This window comes from Tenrec ecaudatus, chromosome 8 (genome assembly GCF_050624435.1).
Source record: "Tenrec ecaudatus isolate mTenEca1 chromosome 8, mTenEca1.hap1, whole genome shotgun sequence".
Taxonomy (NCBI): Eukaryota; Metazoa; Chordata; class Mammalia; order Afrosoricida; family Tenrecidae; genus Tenrec; species Tenrec ecaudatus.
In genome coordinates, this window is record NC_134537.1 from 64,330,151 (window position 1) to 64,356,705 (window position 26,555).

At 43.2% G+C, this 26,555-nt stretch overlaps 1 long non-coding RNA gene across 10 annotated transcripts in view; it reads right to left on the reverse strand.

The window, feature by feature from the left end:
- Positions 1 to 26,555, reverse strand: part of LOC142454957 (uncharacterized) — a 140,264-nt gene that overhangs the window by 60,934 nt on the left and 52,775 nt on the right. For 9 of the 10 annotated variants that reach the window (XR_012785733.1, XR_012785727.1, XR_012785729.1 and 6 more), the window contains 5 exons: positions 14,443 to 14,596; positions 12,030 to 12,175; positions 7,183 to 7,339; positions 2,896 to 3,049; positions 480 to 629 (listed from right to left, as the gene is read on the reverse strand). This is a non-coding gene — a long non-coding RNA (uncharacterized LOC142454957). The remainder of the gene's footprint in view (positions 1 to 479; positions 630 to 2,895; positions 3,050 to 7,182; positions 7,340 to 12,029; positions 12,176 to 14,442; positions 14,597 to 26,555) is intronic. The other variant, XR_012785730.1, reaches the window with a different exon arrangement.

The window sequence follows — 26,555 nt, forward strand, 5'->3', positions numbered from 1 at the left end:
GCTTTGTTCACTTGATCACTATATATCGGAATAGATTTAATAACTGTGGATGATTATAAAACTCAAACAGACTCAAACAGAAACCCTATATGTGCAGGCATTTAACATCTGGAGCCTAACTGCAAATATGGTGTTAGAAAAGCACCAGACAACTCCCCAGCACAAAGATGAAGCTCACTGCTCCCATAAAGATCCGCAACCTTGGAAATCCCGGTGGGGTTTTCTACTCTGTCCTGCAGAGTCACTCAAAATCAGAAGTATCAAGAATGAGAAGGTGGTTATAAAGTAGAATCAGCAGGGTTATTGTGTAATAGGGACTGCAGGACGCAGGGTATTAGGAATTTCAACAGCCTACAGATTTGGGTAGAGACACTGATTCAGGCCAATGTGCCTTGAACCTGGCTACCACTAAAACAGCGTGTACCATTCTGATAAGCACTAGTGTTTTCATTGGTCTCGGTTGTCTGAATTCCACTCACCTGGAGCTTCTTCTTTTTTTTCACTTGTAGCTTTTGATTCTGTGTCTTCTCTTCTGTAGGCTAGTTTTTCAGGGTACTGACAGCTCTTTCTAGACTTTTGACAAACTCTTAATCTGCAGGTTTCGGGTCAGGTGCTGGTTGCAGTTTTGTCTATTGATGGGAGAGGAGAACAAAATCAAAGGTTCTATTCAGATAGTCCATGTATCCTACTGTAGAAGTCAGACAGAACAGTCCGGTTACTGTCGTTCCCATCCGCTTGGGACTGAGTTTTGTTTGCATGAGAAGAATGATAGGGATAAAAGTGATGCAAACACAAGCAAGTATCTTTAATACATTGATCCCTCCAGAATCCAGTCTGAACATTGAACCTTTGTGGGGCTTTATATACAGTCTCTCCTGACTCCAAAACAGTTCTGAGTAATCGGTAATTGTGGCTGAGTAGGAGGGATCACTGCCTAGATATCAAATTTACTAATTCTACATGAGCACTCTTCCACCTCAAGCGGTGCCTTAGTGAACCTTAGTGTCCTTGTTTGAAAAAAAGGGGTTTTTAATTCTCCCCACATCATCCACTTTGTGGTTACTCAATTAAATAGCTAATCACGCCTATAGGTTTTTTAAAGTTAAGGGGCATGGCTACTAAGCAAAAGGCTGGCTATTTGAATCCATCCAGAAGTCCCTCAGAGAAAAGACCTGGTGTTATACTTCCAAAATCTAAGCCCTGGGAAACCAAAGGAGCAGACTTGTATGACAGAGAGGGGATCGCAAAGAGTTGGATCAACTAGTTTGCCACTTTTCCCCCATATTTTAACACAACTCAATAGGCCTAGTGGTGGAATGGGTGTAAAATGGGGCTGCTAACAAAATGGTCAAAAATATATAACCATTGGCACCTACCTCAGGAGAAAGAAGAGTGCTGCTACTCCCAGAAAAGTGTTCCAGCCACCAAAACATACACAAGGGCAGTTCTACCCTGTCCCATAAGTCCCCCTCAACTCAATGGCAGTGAGTTTTTTAGAGATGAACTTCCATCTGAGTTAGGCAGCAAGACTACATGCAACTTGGATCCACCCTTATCTCATGAATGGGTCAACATATAGGCAAGTGTTAGGCTTAAACCAACACCATTGTCTTCCTGGAGACGTGACCAGTGGCCAGGTAGCTAGCTCTCACCTCACCTATAGCTCTTTGCTCACTCCTGCAGCATTATTCACTATTACCATGTGTATTGAAACCAAGGGAAGGGAATATAATTCAAGCTTTCCATTTTCAGCTGTGAATTCTGTGACATTATGCAGGCTCTAGATTACATAGATGGTCTCCACCAACCAGGTTGCTGCTGCTGCTGCTGCCACAAGGAAATAATTTTATGAGCATTGCCTCAATGACCATAGGACTTGCTCCTCAGGGGACAGACTCTAGTCACCCTTCCATTAACCCACTTAGGTAATATTATTCCTAAACCAGTCCTGACCTTGGTGATGTTTGAGAATGTCCTCACGCATTGAGTTACTACCTAAGCACCCCACAGGAGCAGTTCTACTCTATGCAAGAGTGTCACTAGGAGTCAACATGGACTCGAAGGTAGTGAGTTTGGTTTGGTTTTGAGTCCTCACACAACACACTTGTGTAAGTGGATAACATGACGGGCTGCTAACAGTAAGGTCAACAGTTTGAAACACTAGATGCTTCTCTGGAGAAGGAGGAGGCTTTCTATTTCCACAAAGATCTGCAATCTCAGAAACCCACAGAGAGAGCTCTACTGTGACCCATAGGGTCGCTAACCTCAGAACTGAGTCGATAGCCGTGATTTTTTAGTTGGGCCCTCGAACTGAGGAGCACAGGGTGTAGAGTGTGTTGTGCCTGCTAACTGCATGGTCAGCGTTTTGTAACCACCAGGATCAAGGTGAGGCTTTCCACTAAACAGAAACTCTAGGGATCAATTCTGTTCTACCCACTTGATCAGTATATATCGGAATAGATTTAATAACCATGGATGATTAAAAAACTCAAACAGAAACCCTATTGGTGCAGGGTTTTAGCATATTGATGCTAATGGCAAGTTTGGTGTGAGAACAGCACCAGACAACTCCCCAGGACAAAGATGGAGCTCGCTGGTCACATAAAGATCCGCAGCCTTGGATTTCCGTTGGGGTTTCCTACTCTGTCCTGCAGAGTCACTCTGAATCAGAAGTCTCAACGAATGAGATGGTGGCTATAAAGTAGAATCAGCAGGGTTATTGGGTAATAGGTACTGCAGGACACAGGGTACTAGGAATTTCAGGAGCCTAGGGATTTGGGTGGAGACCCTGATTCAGGCCAATGTGACTTGAACCTGGCTACCACTAAAATATTGTGAAACAGTTTGAGAACCTCTAGTGTTTTCATTGGTCTTGGTTGTCTGAATTCCACTCACCTGGAGTTTCTTTTTTTTTTTTTTTCACTTGTATCTTTTAGTTCTTTGTCTTTTTTTCTTTAGGCTAGTTTTTCATGGTATTGACAGCTCTTTCTTGACTTTTGCCAAACGCTTAATGTGCAGGTTTCGGGTCTGGTGCTGGCTGCAAATTTGTCTATGGTAGGGAGAGGGGCACAGAATCAAAGTGTCTATTCAGATGGTCTATATGTCCTACTGTAGAAGTCTTAAAGAACAGTTTGGTTACTGTCGTTGCCATAAGCCTGGGACTGAGTTTTGGTTGCATGAGAAGAATGATAGGGATAAAAGTGATGCAAACACAAGCAAGTATCTTTAATACATTGATCCCTCCTGAATCCAGCCTAAGCATTGAACCTTTGTAGGGTCTTTATATACAGTATCTCCTGACTCTAAAACAGTTCTGAGTAATCGGTAATGGTGACTGAGTAGGAGGGCTCACTGTCTAGATATCAAACTTACTAATTCTGCATGAGCGCTTTTCGACCTCAAGCAGTGCCTTAGTGAGCCGTAGTTTCCTTATTTGAAAAAAGGGGTTGTTAATTCTCCCCACATCATCCACATTGTCAATAGTCAATTAAATAACTAATCACACCTATAGTTTATTTAAAGTTGAGGGGCTTGGCTACTAAGCAAAAGGGTGGCTATTTGAATCCATCCAGAAGTCCCTCAGATTAAAGGCCTGGTGTTATGCTTCCAAAATCTAAGCCCTGGGAAACCAATGGAGCAGAGTTCTCTTACAGACAGGGTATTGCCAAGAGTTGGATCAGCTAGTTTGCCACTTTTTCCCATATGTTAACACAACTCAGGAGGCCTAGTGGTGGAATGGGTGTAAAATGGGGCTGCTAACAAAATGGTCAAAAATATATAACCATTGGCACCTATCTCAGGAGAAAGAAGCGCGCTGCTACTCCCAGAAAAGTGTTCCAGCCACCAGAACATACGCAGGGCAGTTTTACCCTGTCCCATAAGTCACCCTTAATTCGATGGCATTGAGTTTTTTAGAGATGAACTTCCATCTGGGTTAGGCAGCAAGACTACATGCAACCTGGATGCACCCTTATCTCATGAATGGGTCAACATTCAGGCAAGTGCTAGGCTTAAACCAACACCATTGTCTTCCTGGAGACGTGACCAGTGGCCAGGTAGATAGCTCTCACATCACCTTTAGTTCTTTGCTCACTCCTGCAGCATGATTCACTATTCCCATGTGGATTGAAACCAAGGGAAAGGAATGCAACTCAAGCTTTCCATTTTCAGCTGTGAATTCTGTGACACTATGCAGGCTCTAGATTACATACATGATCTCCACCATCCAGGTTGCTGCTGCTGCTGCCAACTAGGAAATAATTTTATGAGAATTGCCTCAATGGCCATAGGGCTTGCTACTCAGGGAACAGAATCTTGTCACCCTTCCATTAACCCACCTAGGAAATATTTTTCCTAAACCAGTCCTGACGTGGGTGATGGTTGAGAATGTCTGCACGCATTGAGTTACTGCCTAAGCACCCCACAGGAGCAGTTCTACTCTACCGAAGAGGATCACTAGGAGTCAACGTGGACTCGAAGGTAGTGAGTTTGGTTTTGAGTCCTCACACAACACACTTGTGTGAGTGCATAACAAGACGGGCTGCTAACTGTAAGGTCAACAGTTTGAAACACTAGATGCTTCTCTGGAAAAGAGGAGACTTTCTATTTCCACAAAGATCTGCAATGTCAGAAACCCACAGAGACAGCTCTACTGTGACCCATAGGGACGCTAACCTCAGAACTGAATCGACAGCAGTAATTTTTTAGTTGGTCCCTCAAACTGAGGAGCACAGGTTGTAGAGTGTGTTGTGTCTGCTAACTGCATGGTCAGCATATTGAAACCACTAGGAACAAGGTGAGGTTTTCCACTAAACAGAAACTCTGGGATCAGTTCCGCTATGTCCACATAATCACTATATATCGGAATAGATTTTATAGCAGCGGATGATTATAAACCTCAAACAGAAACCATATTGGTTAAGGGGTTTAAACTGGATGCTAACTGCAAGGTTGGTGTTAGAAAAGCACCAGACAACTCTGCAGGACAAAGATGAAGCTGGCTGCTGACATAAAGAACCGCAGCCTTGGAAATCCAGGTGGGGTTACCTACTGTGTCGTGTAGAGTCACTCTGAATGAGAGGGCTAAACGAACGAGAAAGTGGCTATAAAGTAGAATTAGCAGGTTTATTGGGTAATAGGGCCTGCAGGACAGAGGGAACTAGGAATTTCAGAAGCCTAGCTATTTGGGTGTCGACACTGATTCAGGCCAATGTGACTTGAATCTGGCTACCAATAAAACAGCGTGAACCACTCTGAGAGGCTCTAGTGCTTTCATTGGTCTCGGTTGTCTGAGTTCAACTCACCTGTAGTCTTTTTTTTTTTTTTCACTAGTAGTTTTCGATTCTGTGCTTCTGCAGGCTAGATTTTCAGTGTACTGACAGATCTTTTTAGACTTTTGACAAACTCTTACTCTGCAGGTTTTGGGTCTGGTGCTGGCTGCAGTTTTGCGTATGGGAGGAAGGGGGGACAGAATCAAAGGGTCTATTCAGATGTTCTATGTGTCCTACTGTAGGAGTCAGACAGAACAGTTTGATTATTGTTGTAATCCGCCTGGGACTGAGTTTTGTTTGCATGAGAAAAATGATAGGGATAAAAGTGATGTAAATACAAGCAAATATCTTTCATACATTGATCCTTCCGGAATCCAGCCTAAACATTGATCCTTTGTGAAGTCTTTACATACAGTCTCTCCGGATTCCAAAACAGTTCTGAGTAGTCGGTGATTGTGACTGAGTAGGAGGGCTCACTGCCTAGATAACAAACTTCCTAGTTCTGCATGAGCGCTCTTCCAATGCAAACGGTGTCTTAGTATGCCTCAGTTTCCATGTTTGAAGAAAGTGGATCCACCCTTCTCAGAGTTTGGGTCAACATTCAGGCAAATGCTAGGCTTAAACCAACACCATTGTCTTCCTGCAGACGTGACCAGTGGCCAGGTAGCTAGCTCTCACCTCACCTATAGTTCTTTCCTCCCTCTTGCAGCATGATTCACTCTTCCCATGTGGATTGAAACCAAGGGAAAGGAAAGTAACTCAAGCTTTCCATTTTTATCTGTTAACTCTGTGACACTATGCTGACTCTATGAAGATCTTCATCAACCAGGTTGCTACTGCTGCGGCCACCTAGAAAAGAATTTTATGACAATTGTCTCGATGGCCACTCGGGCTTGCTGCTTAGGGTAGAGACTCTAGTCACCCTTTATTAAACCCCTTAGATAATATTTTTTCTCAACAAGTCTTCACCTGGGAGATGGTAGAGGATGTCAACACTCATTGACTTACAGCCTCAGCACCCCACAGGAGCAGTTCTACTCTATCCAAGAGGGTCACTAGTAGGCAACACGGATTCGAAGGTAGTGAGTTTGGTTTCGATTTGGGTCCTAACACAAAACACTTGTGTAAGTGGATAACACGACGGGCTGCTAACTCTAAGGTCAACAGTTCGAACCACCAGATGCTTCTCTGGAGAAAGCGGAGGCTTTCTATTTCCACAAGGATCTGCAATCTCAGAAACTGACAGAGACAGGTCTACAGTGATCCAGAGGGACACTAAGCTCTGAACTGAATCGATAGCAGTGATTTTTTTGTTCAGACCTCACATTGAGGAGCACAGGGGGTGTAGGGTGTTGTGCCTGCTAACTGCATGGTCAGGGGTTTATAACCACCAAGACCAAAGTGAGGCTTTCCACTAACCAGAAAATCTAGGGATCAGTTCTGCTTTGTCCTCTTGATCACTATATATCAGAATAGATTTAATAGCAGTGGATGAATATAAACCTCAAAGAGAAACCCTATTGGTGCAGGGGTTTAACATCTGGATGCTAATTGCAAGTTTGGTGTGAGAAAAGCACCAGACCACTCCCCAGGACAGCGATGAAGCTGGCTGCTCACATAAAGATCCGCAGCCTTGGAAATCCAGGTGGGGTTTCCTACTCTGTCCTGAAGAGTCACTCTGAATAAGAAGGCTCAAAGAAAGAGAAGGTGGCTATAAAGTAGAATCAGCAGGGTTATTGCCTAATGGAGACTGCAGGACACAGGGTACTAGGAATTTCAGAAGCCTAGGGATGTGGGTGGAGACGCTGATTCAGGCCAATGTGAATTGAATCTGTCTACCACTAAACCAGCTTGAACCACTCTGAGAAGCTCTAGTGTTTTCATTGGTCTCGGTTGTCTGAATTCCACTCACCTGGAGCTTCTTTTTTTAATTTTTTTTTCACTTGTAGCTTTCGATTCTGTGTCTTCTCTTCGGCAGGCTAGTTTTTCAGGGTATTGACAGCTCTTTCTAGACATTTGACAAACTCTTAATCTGCAGGTTTCAGATCTGGTGCTGGCTGCAGTTTTGTCTATGGGAGGGAGAGGGGCACAGAATCAAAGGGTCTATTCAGAAGGTCTCTGTGTCCTACTGTAGAATTCAGACAGAACAGTTTGGTTACTGTCGTTGCAATCTTCCTGGGACTGAGTTTTGGTTGCATGAGAAAAATGATTGGGGTAAAAGTGATGCAAACACAATCAAAGTATCTTTAATACATTGATCCCTCCAGGATCCAGCCTGAACTTTGATCCTTTGTGGAATCTTTACATACAGTCTCTCCTTACTCCAAAGAAGTTCTGAGTAGTCGGTGATTGTGACTGATTAGGCGGGCTAACTGCCTAGATAGCAAACTTCCTAGTTCTGTATGTGCGCTCTTACAACTCAAGCGGTGATTTAGTGTGCCTCAGTTTCCATGTTTGAAAAATGGGGTTGATAATTCTCCCCATATCATCCACTTTGTGGTTAGTCAATTAAAAACTATTCTGGACTATAGGTTAATTAACCGTTAGGAGCTTGGCTACTAACAAAGGCTGGCTATTTGAATCCATTCAGAGTTCCCTCATAAGAAAGGCCTGAGGTTACTTCCAAACTCTCAGCCCTGGGAAACCAATGGAGCAGAGTTCTATGACAGACAGTGTCTTCAAGAGTGGCAGCAGCTAGATTGCCAGTTTTCCCCCCTATTTTAACACAATTCTGGAGGCCTGCTAGGGGAATTGTTGTAAAATGGAGCTGCTAATCAAATGGTCTAATATATGTAACCATTGGACCCTATCTCAGGAGAAAGAAGAGGTCTGCTACAGCCAGAAAAGTGTTCCAGCCACCAAAACATACACAAGGGCAATTCTACACTGTCCCATTGTGGCACTATAAATCACCCTCAACTCGGTGGCAGTGAGTGTTTGAGAGATGCACTTCCATCTGGGTTAGGCAGCAAGACTACATGCAATCTGGATCCACCCTGCTCAGATGTTTGGGTCAAAATTCAGGCAAGTGCTAGGCATAAACCAACACCATTGTCTTCCTGCAGACATGACCAGTGGCCAGGTAGCTAGCTCTCACCTCACTTATAGTTCTTTGCTCACTCCTGCAGCATGATTCACTATTCCCATATGGTTTGAAACCAAGGGAAAGAAATGTAACTCAAGCTTTCCCTTTTCAGCTGTTAATTCTGTTACACTTTGCAGGCTCTAGATTACATAGATGGTCTCCACCAACCAGGTTGCTGCTGCTGCTGCCACCTAGGAAAGACTTTGATGAGCATTGCCTTGATGGCCAGTAGCTCTTGTTCCTCAGGCGACAACTCTAGTCACCCTTCAAATAACCCCCTTAGGAAATATTTTTCCTCCACTTGTCCTCACCTGGGTGTTGTTTGAGGATGTCTACACTCATTGAGTTACAGCCTCAGCACCACACAGGAGCAGTTCTACTCTATCCAAGAGGGTCACTAGGCATCAACATGGACTCAAAGGTTGTGAGTTTAGTTTGGTTTGAGTCCTCACACACCACACTTGTAAGTGGATAACACAAAAGGCTGCTAACTGTAAGGTCAACCGTTTGAACAACAAGATGCTTCTCTGGAGAAAGAGGAGGCTTTCTATTTCCAGAAAGATCTGCAATCACAGAAACTCACAGAGACAGCTCTACTGTGATCCATAGGGACAGTATCCTCAGAACTGAATCAATAGCAGTGATATTTATTTTGTTGAGACCTCACACATAGGAGCACATGGGGTGTAGTGTGTTGTGCCTGCTAACAGCATGGTCAGCAGTCTGAAACCACCAGGAACAAGTTGAGGCTATCCACTAAAAAGGAACTATAGGGATCAGTTCTGCTGTGTCCACTTGATCACTATCTATCGGTATAGATTTAATAGCAGTGGATGATTATAAAACTGAAACAGAAACCCTATTGGTGTAGGGATTTAACATCTGGATGCTAACTCCAAGTTTGGTATTAGAAAAGCACCAGATAACTCCCCAGGACAAAATAAGCTGGCTGGTCACATAAAGATCGGCAGCCTTGGAAATCCCGGTGGGTTTTCTTACTCTGTCCTGCAAAGTCACTCTGATTCAGAAGTCTCAACAAATGAGAAGGTGGCTATAAAGTAGAATCAGGGGGTTATTGGGTAATCGAGACTGCAGGACACAGGGTACTAGGAATTTCAGAAGCCTAGAGATTTGGGTGGAGACACTGATTCAGGCCGATGTGACTTGAACCTGGCTACCAGTAAAACAGCATGAACCACTGTTACAAGCTCTATTGTTTTCATAGGTCTCAGTTGTCTGAATTCCACACACTTGGAGCTTCTTTTTTTTTCCTTTTCACTTGTAGCTTTTGATTCTGTGTCTTCTCTTCTGCAGGCTAGTTTTTGAGAATATTGACATCTCTTTCTAGACTTTTGACAAACGCTTAATCTACAGGTTTCGGGTCTGGTGCTGGCTGCAGTTTTGACTATGGAGCTAGAGGGGCACAGAATCAAAGGGTCTATTCAGATGGTCTATGTGTTCTACTGTAGAAGTCAGACAGAACAGTCTGCTTACTGTAGTTGCCATCCGCCTCAGACTGAGTTTTGGTTGCATGAGAAGAATGATAGAGATAAAAGTGATTTAAACACAATCACATATCTTTAATACATTGATAACTCCAGAATCCAGCCAGAACATTGATCCTTTGTGGAGTCTTTACATACAGTCTCTCGTGACTCCAAAATAGTTCTGAGTAGTCGGTGATTGTGATTGAGTAGGAGAGCTCACTACCTAGATAACAAACTTCCTAGTCTGCATGAGCTCTCTTCCAACTCATGTGGTGTCTTAGTGTGCCTCAGTTTCCATGTTTGAAAAATGGGGTTGATAATTCTCCCCACATCATCCACTTTGTGGTTAGCCAATTAAAAACTAATCAGGCCTATGGGTTATTTAAAGTTAAGGGGATTGGCTACTAAGCAAATGGCTGGCTATTTTAATCCATCCACAGGTCCCTCAGAAGAAAGATGTGGTGTTACTTCCAAACTCTCAGACCTGGGAAAATAATCGAGCAGAGTTCTATGACAGACAGGGTGTCACCAAGAATGGGAGAAGCTAGATTGCCACGTTTTCCCCAAATTTTAACAAAATTCAGGAGCCCTGGTGGTGGAATTGTTGTAAAATGGGGCTTCTAAACAAATGGTTATAAATATGTTATCATTTGACCTTTTTCTCACGACAAATAAGAGGTCTGTTATGACCAGAAAAGTGTTAGATCCACCAAAACATACACAAGGGCAGTTCTACCATTTCCCATGGTGGCACTATAAATCACCCTCAACTCGGTGGCAGTGAGTGTTTGAGAGATGCACTTCCATATGAGTTAAGCAACAAGACTACATGTAACCTGGATCCAACCTGCTCAGATGTTTGGGTCAACATTCAGGCAACTGCCAGGATTAAACCAATACCAATGTCTTCCTTGAAACGTGACCAGTGGCCAGGTAGCTTGCTCTGACCTCACCTATAGTTCTTTCCTCACTCCTGCAGCATGATTCACTATTCCCATGTGGATTGAAACCAAGGAAAGGAATGTAACTCAAGTTTCCATTTTCATCTGTTAATTCTGTGACACTATGCTGGCTCTAGATTACTTAGAGGATCTCCATGAACCAGGTTGCTGCTGCTGCTGCCACCTAGGAAAGAATTTTATGAGAATTGTCTCAATGGCCAGGAGGGCTTGCTCCTCAGGGGACAGACTCTAGTCACTCTTCCATTAACCCCCTTAGATAATATTATTCTTCCTCAATTCTTCACCTGGGAATGGTTGAGGCTGTCTACACTCATTGAGTACAGCCTCAACAACCCACAGGAGCACTTCTACTCTATCCAAGAGGGTCACTAGGAGCCAACATAGACTCGAAGTTAGTGAGTTTTGTTTGGTTTTGTGTCCTCACACAACACACTTGTGTAAGTGAATAATATGACGGGCTGCTAACTGTAAGGTCAAAAGTTCGAACCACCAGATGATTCTCTGGAGAAAGAGGAGGCTTTCTATTTCCACAAAGATCTGCAATCTCAGAAACCCACAGAGACAGCTCTATTGTGATCCAATGGGACACTAAACTCAGAACTGAATTGCTAGCAGTGATTTTTTTGTTGGGACCTCACACTGAGGAGAACAGTGGGTGTAGTGTGTTGTGCTTGCTAACTGCATGGTCAGCGGTTTGAAACCACCAGGACCACGGTGAGGCTTTCTGCTAAACAGAAAATCTAAGGATCAGTTTTCCTCTGTCCACTTGATCACTATATATCAGAATAGATTTAATAGCAGTGGATGAATGTAAACCTCAAAAAGAAACCCTATTGGTGCAGGGGTTTAACATCTGGATGCTAACAGCAAGTTTGGTGTGAGAAAAGCACCAGACAACTCCCCAGGACAAAGATGATGCTGGCTTCTCACATAAAGATCCACAGCCTTGGAAATCCCAGTGGGGTTTCCTACTCTGTCCTGCAAAGTCACTCTGAATCAGAGGTCTCAAAGAATGATAAAGTGGTTTTAACGTAGAATCAGCAGGGTTATTGGGTAATAGGGACTGCAGGAAACAGGGTACTAGGAATTTCAGAAGCCTAAGGATTTGGGTGGAGACACTGATTCAGGCCAATATGACTTGAACATGGCTACCACTAAACCAGCGTGTACCACTGTGAGAAGCTCTAGTGTTTTCATTGGTCTCGGTTGTCTGAATTCCACTCACCTGGAGCTTCTTTTTTTCCACTTGTAGCTTTGATTCTGTGTCTTCTCTTCTGAAGGCTTGTTTTTCAGGGCATTGACAGCTCTTTCTAGACTTTTGACAAATTCTTAATCTGCAGGTTTCGGGTCTGGTGCTGGCCACAGTTTTGTCTATAGGGGGGATAGGGGTACAGAATCAAAGGGTCTATTCAGATGGTCTATGTGTCCTACCGTAGAGGTCAGACAGAACACTCTGGTTACTGTCATTGCCAACAGCGTGAGACTGAGTTTTGGTTGCATGAGAAGAATGATAGGTATAAAAGTGATGCAAACACAAGCAAGTATCTTTAATACATTGATCCCTGCAGAATCCAGCCTGAACATTGATCCTTTTTGGGGTCTTCACATACAGTCTCTCCTGACTCCAAAACAGTTCTGAGTAGTCGGCGATTGTGACTGAGTAGGAGGGCTCACAGCCTAGATATCAAACTACTTATTTCTGCAAAGCGCTCTTACAGCTCCAGCAGTCTATTACTGTGCCTAAGTTTCCTTGTTTGAAAAATGGGCTTGATAATTCTCCCCACATCATCGACTTTGTGATTAGTCAATTAAATAACTAATCACGCCTAACGGTTATTTCAAGTTAAGTGTCCTGGCTACTAAGCAAAGAGCTGGGTATTAGAATCCATCCAGAGGTCCTTCATAAGAAAGGCCTGGTGTAACACTTTCAAACTCTCAGCCTTGGGAATCCAATGTAGAAGAGTTCTGTAACAGACAGGGGGGTCGCCAAGAGTGGGAGCAGCTACATTGCCAATTTCCCCCCATATTTTAACACAACTCAGGAGGCCTGATTGTGGAATGGGTGTAAAATGGCGCTGCTAACAAAATAGTCAAAAATATATAACCATTGGGCCGTATCTCAGGAGAAAGAAGAGGACTGCTACTTGAAGAAAAGTGTTCCAGCCACCAAAACATAGACAAGGGCAGTTCTACCCTTTCCCATGGTGGCAGTATAATTCGGCCTCAACTCGAAGACAGTGAGAGTTTTAGAGATGCACTTCCATCTGGGTTAGGCAGCAAGACTACATGCATCCTGAATCCACCCTGCTCTGATGTTTGGGTCAACATTCAGGCAGGTGCTAGGCTTAAACCAACACCATTGTCTTCCTGGAGACGTGACTAATGGCGAGGTAGCTAGCTCTCACATCACCTATGGTTCTTTGCTCACTCCTACAGCATGAATCACTATTCCCATGTGTATTGAAAGCAAGGGAAAGGAATGTAACTCAAGCTTTCCATTTTCAGCTGTTAATTCTTTGACACTATGCAGGCTCTAGATTACATAGGTCATCTCCACCAACCATGTTTCTGCTGCTGCTGCCACCTAGGAAAGAATTTTGTGAGCATTGCTTCAATGGCCAGTAGGGCTTGCTCCTCAGGGGACAGACTCTAATCACCCTTCCATTAACCCTCTTAGATAATATTTTTCCTCCACAATTCCTCACCTGGGAGATGTTTGAGGATGACTACTCGCATTGATTTACAGCTTCAGCACTCCAAGGAGCAGTTCTACTCTAACCAAGAGGGTAACTAGGAGTCAACATGGACTGGAAGGTAGTGTGTTTGGTTGTTTTCAGTCCTCACACAACACACTTGTGTAATGGAAAAAAGTCGGGCTCCTTACTCTAAGGTCAACAGTTCAAACCACCAGATTCTTCTCTGGAGAAAGAGGAGGCTTTCTATTTCCACAAAAGTCTCCAATCTCAGAAACCCACAGAGACAACTCTACTGTGAGCCATAGGGACACTAACTTCAGAACTGAGTCGATAGCAGTGATTTTTTTTATTGGGCCCTGACACTGATTTGCACAGGGGTGTAGGGTGTTCCTGCTAACTGCATAGTCAGCGGTTTGAAACCACCAGGACCACGGTGAGGCTTTCCACTAAACAGAAAATCTAGGCATCAGTTCTCCTGTGTCCACTTGATCACTATATATCGGAATAGATTTAATAACCGTGGATCATTATAGAACTCAAACAGAAATCCTATTGGTGCAGGTGTTTAACATCTGGATGCTAACTGCAATTTTGGTTTTAGAAAAACAACAGACAACTCCCCAGGAAAAAAATGAAGCTGGCTGCTCCCATAAAGATCCGCAGCCTTGGAAATTCCGGTGGGTTTCCTTCTCTGTCCTGCAGAGTCACTTTGAATCAGAACTCTGAAAGAATGAGAAGGTGGTTTTAAATTAAATTAACAGGGTTATTGGGTAATAGGGACAGCATGACACAGTGTACTAGGAATTTCAGAAGCCTAGGGATATGGGTGGAAACACTGATTCAGGCCAATGTGACTTGAACCTGTCTACCACTAAACCAGCTTCAACCACTAGGAGAAGCTCTAGTGTTTTCATTGGTCTCGGTTGTCTGAATTCCACTCACCTGGAGCTTCTTTTTTTTTTTTTTTCACTTGTAGCTTTCGATTCTGTGTCTTCTCTTCTGCAGGCTAGTTTTTCTGGGCATTGACAGCTCTTTCTAGACATTTGACAAACTCTTAATCTGCAGGTTTCAGGTCGGGTGCCGGCTGCAGTTATGTCTATCGGAGGGAGAGCGGCATAGAATCAAAGGGTCTATTCAGATGGTCTATGTTCCCTACTGTAGAAGTCAGACAGAACAGTCTGGTTACTGTAGTTGCCATTCGCATGGGACTGAGTTTTGGTTGCATGAGAAGAATGATAGGGATAAAAGTGATGCAAACACTAGCAGATACATTTAATACATTGATCCCTCCTGATACCAGCCTGAACATCGATCCTTTGTGGAGTCTTTACATACAGTCTCTCCTGACTCCAAAACTGTTCTTCGTAGTCAGTGATTGTGACTGTGGAGGAGGGCTCACTGCCTAGATAACAAATTTCCTAGTTCTGCATGAGCGCTCTTCCAAGTCAATTGGTGTCTTAGTGTGCCTCAGTTTCCATGTTTGAAAAATGGGGTTGATAATTCTCCCCACATCATCCACTTTGTGGTTAGTCAATTAAAAAATAATATGGCCTGTAGGTTATTTAAGGTTAAGGGGCTTGGCTACTACGCAAACGGCTGGCTATTTGAATCCATCCTGAGGCCCTCAGAAGAAAGGCCTGGTGATACTTCCAAACTCTCAGCCCTAGGAAACCAATCGAGCAGAGTTCTATCACAGACAGAGTGTCGCCAGAGTGGGAGCAGCTAGACTGCCACTTTTTTCTCCTATTTTAACACAATTCAGAAAGTCTGGTGGTGGAATTGTTGTAAAATGGGGCTGCTAACAAAATGGTCAAAAGTATGTAACAATTGGACCCTATCTCAGGAGAAAGAAGAGGTCTGCTATGGTCAATAAAGTGATTCAGCCACCAAAACATACACAAGGGCAGTTCTAACCTGTCCCATGGTGGCACTATAAATCACCCACTAATTGGTGGCAGTGAGTGTTTGAGAGTGCACTTCCATCTGGGAAAGGCAGCAGACTACATGCAACCTGGATCCACCCTGCTCAGATGTTTGGGTCAACATTCAGGCAACCGCTAGGCATAAACCAACACCATGATCTTCCTGAAGACGTGACCAGTGGCCAGGTAGCTAGCACTCAACTCACTTATAGTTCTTTGCTCACTCCTGCAGCATGATACCCTAACCCTAACCTTAACCCCTAAACATACCCCTAACACCTAACGTTAAACCTAAACCCAACCCTAACCCAAACCCCTAACCTTCACCCTAACCCTAAACCTAACTATAATTCTAACCCTAACACTAACCCCTAACCCTATCCCTAACACTAACCTTAACCCTGAATATAACCCTTAACCCTATCCTTAACCCTAACCCCTAAACCTAAAACAAACACAAACCCCTAAACCTTACCCTAACACTAGCCCTACCCCTAACCGCAAACCCTAACCCTAACCCTATCACTATCCCCAAATCCTAACCATAACCGTAAACCTAACCGTAAACCCTAACCTCTAACCCTAATCCTAACCCTAAACCTAACCATAATTTTAACACTAACCCTAACCCCTAAGCTTAAACCTAACTCGAAACCTAACCCCTAACCCTAGACCTAAACCTAACCCTAACCCTAACCCATGCCCATAACCCCAAAACATAACCCTAACCCTAACCTTAACCCCAACCACTACACCTAACCCCTAAACCTCACCTTAACCCTAACACTAACCCTAAATCTAACCTTAACCCTACCCCTAACCCTAAACCTAATCATAACCTCCAACCACGAACCCTAAAGCTAACCCTAACCATAACCCTAACCCTAAACCTAATCCCTAACCGTAACCACTAACCCAAAACCTAGACCCAACTTTAATTTAACCCTAACTCTAACCTTAACCTAAGCCCTAAACCCTAACTTTAACCCTAATTCTAACCATAACCCTAACCCTAACCTTAACCCTAAACCCTAAATTTAAGCCTAACCCAAATTCTAACCCTAATCCTAACCTCTAACCCCTAACCCTAATCCTCAACATAATCCTAACCACAACCTTAACCCAAATCCTAACCCTAACCTCTAACACTAACCCTAACTCTAACCACTAACCTTAACCCTAACCCTAACCCTATCCCTAATTCTAACACCTAAACCCTATCCCTAACCTTAAGCATAAATCTAACCCCAACCCTAACCATAACCCGTAACCCATAACCCTAAACCTAACCCTAACCATAACCCTATCCCTAATCCCTAACCCCTAACCCCTAACCCCAACCCAAATCCTAAACCTAACCCTAACCCCTCACCCTAATTCTCACCCTAATACTAAACCTAACCCTAACCCATATCCCATAAACCTAACCCTAACCGTAACCCAAACCCTAAGCCTAATCCTAACCTCTAACACCTTAACCTAAGCCTAACATGAACCCTAACTGTAACCTTAACCTAACCCTAACTCTAACTATTAACGCTAAACCTAACGCTAACCCTAACTCTAACGCTTAACCCTAACCTTAACCCCTAGCCCCTAACCCTAAACCTAACCCTAAACCTAAACTTAACCCTAACCCTAACATTAACCCTAGCCCTACCCCTAACCCTAACCCCTTACCCTAACATTAAGGCTAACCCTAAACCTATCCCCTAATCTAAACCTAACCCTAAACCTAATCCTAACCCTAACACTAACCCAAACCACTAATCCCTAACACTAACACTAAGCCTAACCCAAACCCTAACTGCTAACCTCTAACTCTAATCCTAACCCTAACCCTAACTTTAACTCTAAGCCTAATCCTAACCCCTAAGCCAAACCATAACCCTAACCATAACTTTAACCCTAACCCTAACTCCTAACCCCAAACCATAACCATAACCATAACCTTAACCATAACCATTAAACCTAAACCCTAAACCTAACCTTAACCCTAAACCTTAATCTTACCTTAAACCTAACCCTAACCCTGATCCGAACCCCCAACCTCTAACCCTAACCCTAACCCTAACCCTAATCATAACCCTAACCACTAAACGTAATTCTAACCCTAACTCTAAGCCTAATCCTAACACTGACCCTAACCCTAAACCTAACCCTAACACTAACCCTAACCCCTCACCATAACCATAACCCTAAACTTAATTCCTAACCATAACCATAATCCTAACCCTAACCGTAAACCTAAACCCTACCCACACCATAACCTTAACCCTAAACCTAACCCTAATCCCTAAACATACCCCTAACACCTAACGTTAAACCTAAACCCAACCCTAACCCAAACCCCTAAACTTAACCCTAACCCTACACCTAACTCTAATTCTAACCCTAACACTAACCCCTAACCCTATCCCTAACATTAACCTTAACCCTGAATAACCCTTAACCCTATCCTTAACCCTAAGCCCTAAACCTAAAACAAACACAAACCCCTAAACCTTACCCTAACACTAACACTAGCCCTACCCCTAACCTCAAACCCTATCCCTATCTCTATCCCCTAATCCTAACCATAACCGTAAACCTAACCCTAAACCTAACCATAACTTTAACGCTAACCCTGACCCCTAAGCTTAAACCTAACTCTAATCCTAACCCCTAACCCTAAACTTAAACCTAACCCTAACCCAAGCCCATAACCCCAAAACATAACCCTAACCTTAACCCAAACCCCTAAACCTAACCTTAACCCTAACACTAACCCTAAATCTAACCTTAACCCTACCCCTAACCCTAAACCTAATCCTAACCTCCAACCACGAACCCTAAAGCTAACCCTAACCATAACCCTAAGCCTAAACCTAATCCCTAACCGTAACTCTAACCCTAACCCTAAACATAGTCCTAACACAAACCCTAACCCTAACCCCAACACTAACCCTAACACTAACCCCTAACCCTAACATAAACCCTAACCCTAACCACTAACCCGAAACCTAGACCCAACACTAATTTAACCCTAACTCTAACCTTAACCTAACCCCTAACTCCTAAACCCTAACTTTAACCCTAATTCTAACCATAACCCTAACCCTAAACCCTAACCTTAACCCTAAAACCTAAACTTAAGCCTAACCCCGAACCCTAACACAAATTCTAACCCTAATCCTAAACTCTAACCCCTAACCCTAATCCTCAACCTAATCCTAACCACAACCTTAACCCAAATCCTAACCCTAACCTCTAACACTAACCCTAACTCTAACCACTAACCTTAACCCTAAACCTAACCCCTAACCCTAACACTAATGCATAACCCTTACCCTAACCCAGAGCCTAACCCTAAGCCTAACCCAAACCGCTAACCCTAATTTTAACAATAATTCTAAGCCTAACTCTAACACCTAACACTAACAGTAACCATAACCCTAGCCCTAAACCTAACCCCCAGTTCTAACTCTTATTCTTACCCTAATCAGCCCTAACCCCTAAACCTAAACCTAAACATAACCCTAACCCTAACCCCTAACCCGTAACCCTAACCCTAACTGCTAACCTCTAACCCTAATCCTAACCCTAACCCTAACCCTAATCTTAACTTTAACCCTAAACATAACTCAAACCCTAACCCTAATTCTAACCCTAACCCTAACTCCAAACCCCCAAACCATAACCATAATCTTAACCATAACCTCTAAACTTAACCCCTAAACCTAACCTTAACTCTAACCCTCAATCTAAGCTTAAACCTATCCCTAACACTAACCTTATCTTAACCCCCTACCCCTAATCCTAATCCTAACCCTAAACATAACCCTAACCCTAACCCTTAACCATAATTCTAACCCTAAGCCTACTTCTAACACTACCCCTAACCCTAACACTAACCTTAACCTCTAACCCTAACCCCTAAACCCTTACCCTAAACCTAACTCTAATTCTAACCGTACCCTAACCCCTAACCCTATCCCTAAGCCTAACCATAAACCCTAAACTTAACCCTAAACCTAACCCTAACCCTAACTCAACCTTAAACTTAACCCCTAAACCTATCGCTAACCCTAACCCTTAAACCTAAAACTAACCCAAATCCCAAACCTAAACCTAACCCTAACACTAACACTAGCTCTTCCCCTAAACCTAACCCATAACCCTAACCGTAACACTAGCCCTAACCCTATCTCTATCCCCAAGTTCTAACCCTAACCCTAACCTTAACCCCTTACCCATAATCTTAACCCTAAACCCAAACTTCTAACTCTAATCCTAACCCTAACCCTAACTTTAAACCTAACCCTAACCCCTATGATTAAAACTAACTCTAATCCTAACCCCTAACCTTATCCCAAACCCTAAATCTAACTCTTACCCTAATCATAACCCATAACCCCAAATCATATCCCTAACCCTAACCTTAACCCAAACTACTGCGCCTAACCCCGAAACCTAACCTTAACCCTAACACTAACCCTAAATCTAACCTCAACCCTTACCCTAACCCTAATCATAAACTCCAACCTCGAAACACTAACCCTAACCCTAAACCTAATCCCTAACCGTAACTCTAACCCTAACCCTAAACATACTCCTAACACAAACCCTAATCATAACCCTAACACTAACCCTAACCCTAACCCCTAACCCTAACATAAACCCTAACCCTAACCCCTAAACCTAGATGCAACTCTAATTTAACCCTAAGTCTAACCATAACCCCTTACCCTAACACTAACCCCTAAACCCTAACCTTAACCGTAATTCTAACACTAATCCTAACTCCGAACCCTAAACCTAACGCAAAACCTAACCCTAAACAACAAACTAACCCTAACCCCTAACGGTATTCCTAACCCTATCCCTAACCCTAACATTAACCCTAACCTTAACCCTAACCTAAACACTAACCCTAACCCTAACCACTAACCCATAAACTTAATCCTAACGCGAGCCCAAACCCTAACCAAAACTTTAACCCTTACCCTAACCCTAACCCTAAATCTAACTCTAACCCTAACCCTAACAGTAGCCTCACCCTAATCACTAAACCTAACCCTAACTCTAACCTTAACCCCTAAACCTAACTGTAACCTAACCCTTAACCCCTAACCCTAACCCCAAACCTAAACCTAACCCTAACCCCTAACCCTAAAACTAACCCTAGCCATACCCCTAACCTTAACCCCTAACCCTAACCCTAACCATAACCCTAACACTAATGCGAACCCTAGCCCTAAGCCCCAATCTTAAACCTAACCCTTGCCCTAACCCCTAACCCTAGCCCAAACCCTAAACCATAACCCCTAACCCTAACCACTAATCATAACCCTAACCCTAACTATAACCCTAACCCTAATCCTAACCCTAAACCTAAACCTAACCCTAAATCTAAATCTAACCCCAACCCCTAACCATAAACCTAACCCTAACCCTAACCACTAAACCTAACACCTAAACCTACTTTTAATCCTAACCTTAACCCTAAACCTAAACCTAATCCTAACACTCAATCCTTAACCCTAACCCTAACCCCTAACCCTAATAGCAACCCTAAGCCTAACTATAAGAGTAGGCCTAACCATAACCACTATCCTTAACCCTAACCCTAACCCCTAACCCTAATAGCAACCCTAAGCCTAACCATAACAGTAGGCCTAACCCTAACCACTAACCCTAAAGCTAACCCCTAACTGTAAACCAAAACCCAACCCTAACAATAACCCTAACCCTAATCCTATCCCTCACCCTAACCCTAACCCTAACCCCTAACACTAACCCTACCTCTAACCCCTAAACCCAAACCTAATTTTACCCCTAACCCTAAGCAACACTAAGCCTATACTTAATCCTAACCCAAACCCTAACCCCTAACCCAAACCCTAACCCTAACGTTACACTAACCATAACCATAACCAGTAACCCTTAAACGAAATCTAACCCTAACCCTAAACTTAACACTAAACCTAAGCCTAATCCCTAACCCTAACATTAACCAAAACTCTAAACCTAACCCAAACCCCTATCCCTAACCTAAACCTTAACCCTAACCACTCACCCTAATCCTAACCTTAATCCTAAACACCCCTAACACTAATCCTAACCCTAACTATAAACCTAACACCAAACCCTAACCCTAACACTAACCCTTTCCCAAACACTAACCCTAACAATAACCCCTAACCCTAATCCTAAACTTAACCTTAATCCTAACCTTAACCCTAAATCTAAACCTAACCCCTAACCCTAACCCTAATTCTAACCCTATCCCTAACTCCAACCACTAACCCTAACCCTAACGCTTGAACCTACCCCTACCCCTAACCATAACACTAACCCTAACCCAAACCCTAACCCTAACTCTAACCTCTAACGAGTAACTCTCACTCTAAACCTAAACTTAATCCTAATCTTAACCCTAAACCTAACCCTCACCCCTAACGTTAATCATAAACTTAACCCTTACCCTAACACTAACCCTAAACCCTAACTGTAACCTTAAACCTAACCCCTAACCCTAATACTAATCCTAAACCAAATCTAACCCCTAACCCTAACCCTAAAGATAACCCTAACCCTAACACTAACCCTAACCTTAACCCTAACCTTAATCCTAACCTTAACCCTAAACCTAACCCTAACACCCAACCCATAACCCTAACCCTAATACTAACACTAACCTCTAATCCTAACCATAACCACAACCCTAACCCTAACACCTAACCCAAACCCTAGCCCTAACCCCTAACAGTAACCCTAACCCTAACGCTACCCCTAACCTCAAACACATAACCCAAACCATAACCCTAAACCTAAAACCTAACCCAGCCCTAACCCTACTTCCTAACCCTAACCATAACCCTAACCCTAACCCTAACCCCTAACGCTTGAACCTACCCTTACCCCTAACCCTAACACTAACCCAAACCCTAACCCTAACTCTAACCTCTAACGAGTAACTCTAACTCTAAACCTAAACTTAATCCTAATCTTAACCCTAAACCTAACCCTCACCCCTAACGTTAACCATAACCTTAACCCTTGCCCTAACACTAACCCTAACCCCTAACTGTAACCTTAACCCTAACCCCTAACCGTAACCTTAACCCTAACCCCTAACCCCTAACCCTAATACTAATCCTAAACCAAATCTAACCCCTAACCCTAACCCTAAAGATAACCCTAACCTTAATCCTAACCTTAACCCTAAACCTAACCCTAACACCCAACCCATAACCCTAACCCTAATACTAACACTAACCTCTAATCCTAACCATAACCACAACCCTAACACCTAACCCAAACCCTAGCGCTAACCCCTAACAGTAACCCTAACCCTAACGCTACCCTTAACCTCAAACACATAACCCAATCCTAAAACCTAACCCAGCCCTAACCCTACTTCCTAACCCTAACCATAACCATAATCCCCAAGGTTGACCGTAACTCTAATCATTACCATAAACATAACCTTACCCCTAACCCCTAACCCTTAACCATAAACCTAGCAATAACCCTAGCCGTTACCACTAAACCTATGCCCTAAACCTAACCCTAACCCTAAATCTAACATTATCCCTAACCCTAAACTTAATCCTAACTCCCAACACCTAACCCTAACCTCTAACCTATAACCCTAATCCTAACCCTAACCCCTACCCCTAGCCCTAAACCCAACCCTAACCCTAACACTAACCCTAACCCTAACCCTAACCCCTAACCCCTAACCCAGCCCTAACTCTAACCCTAACCCCGAAACCCTAATACTAACCTTAATTCTAACCATAACCCTAACCTCTAACTCTAACCCTAAGACTAACCCTTATCCTAACCCTAACCCCTAACACTAACCCTAAACCTAAACCTAACCCATAGCACTAGCCCTAACCCTAACCATAACTCCTAACCCTTACCCTAACCCTAACCCTAAACCTAACCATAAAACTAACCACTAACCCTAACCTCTAACCAACCGTAAACCTAAACCTAACCCATTCCCTAACACTAATCCTAACCCTAACACTAACCCTAACACCTAACCCTAACCCTAAAACTAATCCTAACTCTCACCCTAACCCTAAACCCTAATCCTTACCCTAACCCTAAATCTAACCCTCACCCCTAATCCCTAACACTAAACCTAACACTAATCCTAACTTTAAACCCTAACCCTAAACCTAAACCTAACCTAACAATAACCAAATCCTAACCTGAACCATAAATCCTAATTCCTAAACGCTAACCTAACCCTAACACTAACCCTAAACTTAACCCTAACACTAACACTAACCCCTAAAACTAACCATAACCATAACGCTAACCCTAACCCCTAACCCTAAACCTAAACCTATCCTTAACCTTAAGCCTAACCCTAACCCCTTATCCTAACCCGAACACCAAACAAAACCCTAACCCGTGTCTTCACCCTAACCCTAACCTTAACGCCTAAACTTAACACCAACCCTACCCTAAACCTATCCAAAAACCCTAACCACTAACCCCTAAAGCTAACTAAACCATAACTCTAAAGTAACCCTAAAACTAAAACTAACCCTAACCCCTAACCCTTAACACTAAGCCTAACCTAACTCTAACCCTAAACCTAAAACTAATGGTAACCCTAGCCCTAACCCCAAACCTAACCCTAACCCCTAATCTTAACATGAACCCTAACCCGACCCGTAACCCTAAACCTAACCCTAACCGTAACCCTAACCCTAAATGCTAATCGCTAACCCTAAACCTAACACTAACCCCTAAACCTAACCCTCGCGCTAACACTTAACCTAACACCTAATCCTAACCCTAAACTTAACCCCAACCCTAACACCAACACCAACACCTAAACCCTAACAATATCCTTAACCCTAACCCTAACCCCTAACCTCTAACCCTAATCCTAACCCTAACCCTAACATTAACACTAACCCTAACCCCCAAACCTAACCCTAGCCCAAACCCTAACCCCTAACCCTAACCCTAAACCTAACACCTAAACCAAACCCGAACCCAAACCATAACCCTCACCCTAATCCTAACTCTAACCCTAACCCTAACCGTAACTCCTAAACCTAAACCTAATGCCTAAACCTAACCCTAACCCTAATCATAACGCTAACCCTAATCCTTACCCTAACACCTAAGCCTAAACTTAACCCTAACCGTAACCCTAACCATAGTCCTAACCCTACCCCTAACCCTAACCCTAACACTAATGCCTAACCCTAACTCTACCCCTAATCCTAAAGATAACCCCTAACCCTAACCATTAACCTAACCCTAATTCTAACCACAACCCTATCCTTAACATAACCCTAAACCTAAACCTAACCCTACCCCTAACCCCTAACCTTAACCATAAGCCTAACCCCTCTCTAACCATAACCCTTAATCTAACCCTAACCCCTAACTTCTAACCCTAACTCTAACCCTAACCCTAACACTAACCCTAACCCCTAACCCTAAATCTAAACCTAACCGAACCCCTAACAATTACCCTACCCCTAACTTTAACCCTAACTTTAACTCTAACCCCTAAACCTAATCCTAACCCTAACTTTAACCCTAAACCTAACCCTTAATCTAACCCCTTACCCTAAGACTAACACTAACCTTAACCCTAACACTAACCCCTCACTCCTTACCCTAACCCTTTGCCTAGCCCTAACATTAACCCTAACTTTAACCTTAACCCATCACCCTAACCCTAACTCTAACCCTACCTAACCCTAACCCCTAACACTAATCTGAAGCCTAAACCAAACCCTACCCTTAACCCTAACCCTAACCCTAAACCCTAACCCTAATTCTAACCCCTAAACCCTATCCCTAAACTTAACCCTAATTCTAACCCTAATGCTAAACCCTAACCCTAAAACTAACCACTTACCCTAACCCTAACTCTAACCCTAACCCTAACACCTAACCCTAACCCTAAACCCTAACCCTTACTCTAACCCTAATGCTAACCCTTAACCTAACTTTAACCCATAACCCTAACCTTAACCCTAACCCCAACCCCTATCCCGAACCCCAAAACTAACACTAACACTGAAATTAACCCTAACCCTAACTCTGACCCTAGGTCTAATCCTAATCCTAAAGCTAACCCTAACCCTAAACCTAATCCCAGGTCTAACTCTAATCCTAACCCTAACCCTAATCCTAACCCTAACCCTAAACCTAACCATAACCCTAAACCTAGGTCTAACCCTAACCCTAAACTAAACTCTAACCCTAAACCTAACCTCTAACCCTAAAGCTAATCCTAACTGTAAAAACAAACCTAGCCCTAAACCCAACCCTAAACCTAACCCTAACCCTAACCCTAAAAGTAATCTTAACCCATAACCCTAACCCCTAACCCTAATCTTAAACTGAACACTAATCCTAACCCTAACACCTAACCCTAAGTCTAACCTAACCCTAATCCTACCCTAACCCTACCCCCTAACCCTAAACCCTAAACCTAACCCTAACCCTAATCCTAACCCCTAAAAACTATCCCTAACCTTAACCCGAATTCTAATCCTAACCCTAACCCTTACACTAACCCTAAACCTAACCCCTAACCATTACCCTAACCCTAAGCATAACCCCTAACGCTTACCCTAACCCTAACCCTAACATAAGCCTAACGCCTAACCCTAACATTAAATCTAAACCTATCACTAACCTCTAACCCTAACCCTAACACTAACACTACCCTTAACCCTTCACTCATAACAATAATCCAAACCCTAACCCTAACCCTAAACCTATCCCTAACCCCTGACCCCTAATCCCTAACCCTAAACCTATCCCTAACCCCTGACCCCTAATCCCTAACCCTAACACGTAACTCTAACCTTAACCCTAACCCTAACCTTAACCCAAACCCTACGACTAATCCTAACCTCTAACACCTAACCCTAAACCTAACCATAATCTTAAACCTAATCATAACCTCCAATAACTAACCCTACACCTAAACTTAACCATAACTCTAACCCTCATTCTAACCCCTAACCCTAACCCTTACCATAATCTTAACCCTAACCATAACACTAACCCCTAACCCATAACCCTACCCTAACCCTAACCCCTAATCCTAACACTAAACCCAACCCTAACAGTAACCCTAACACTAACCCT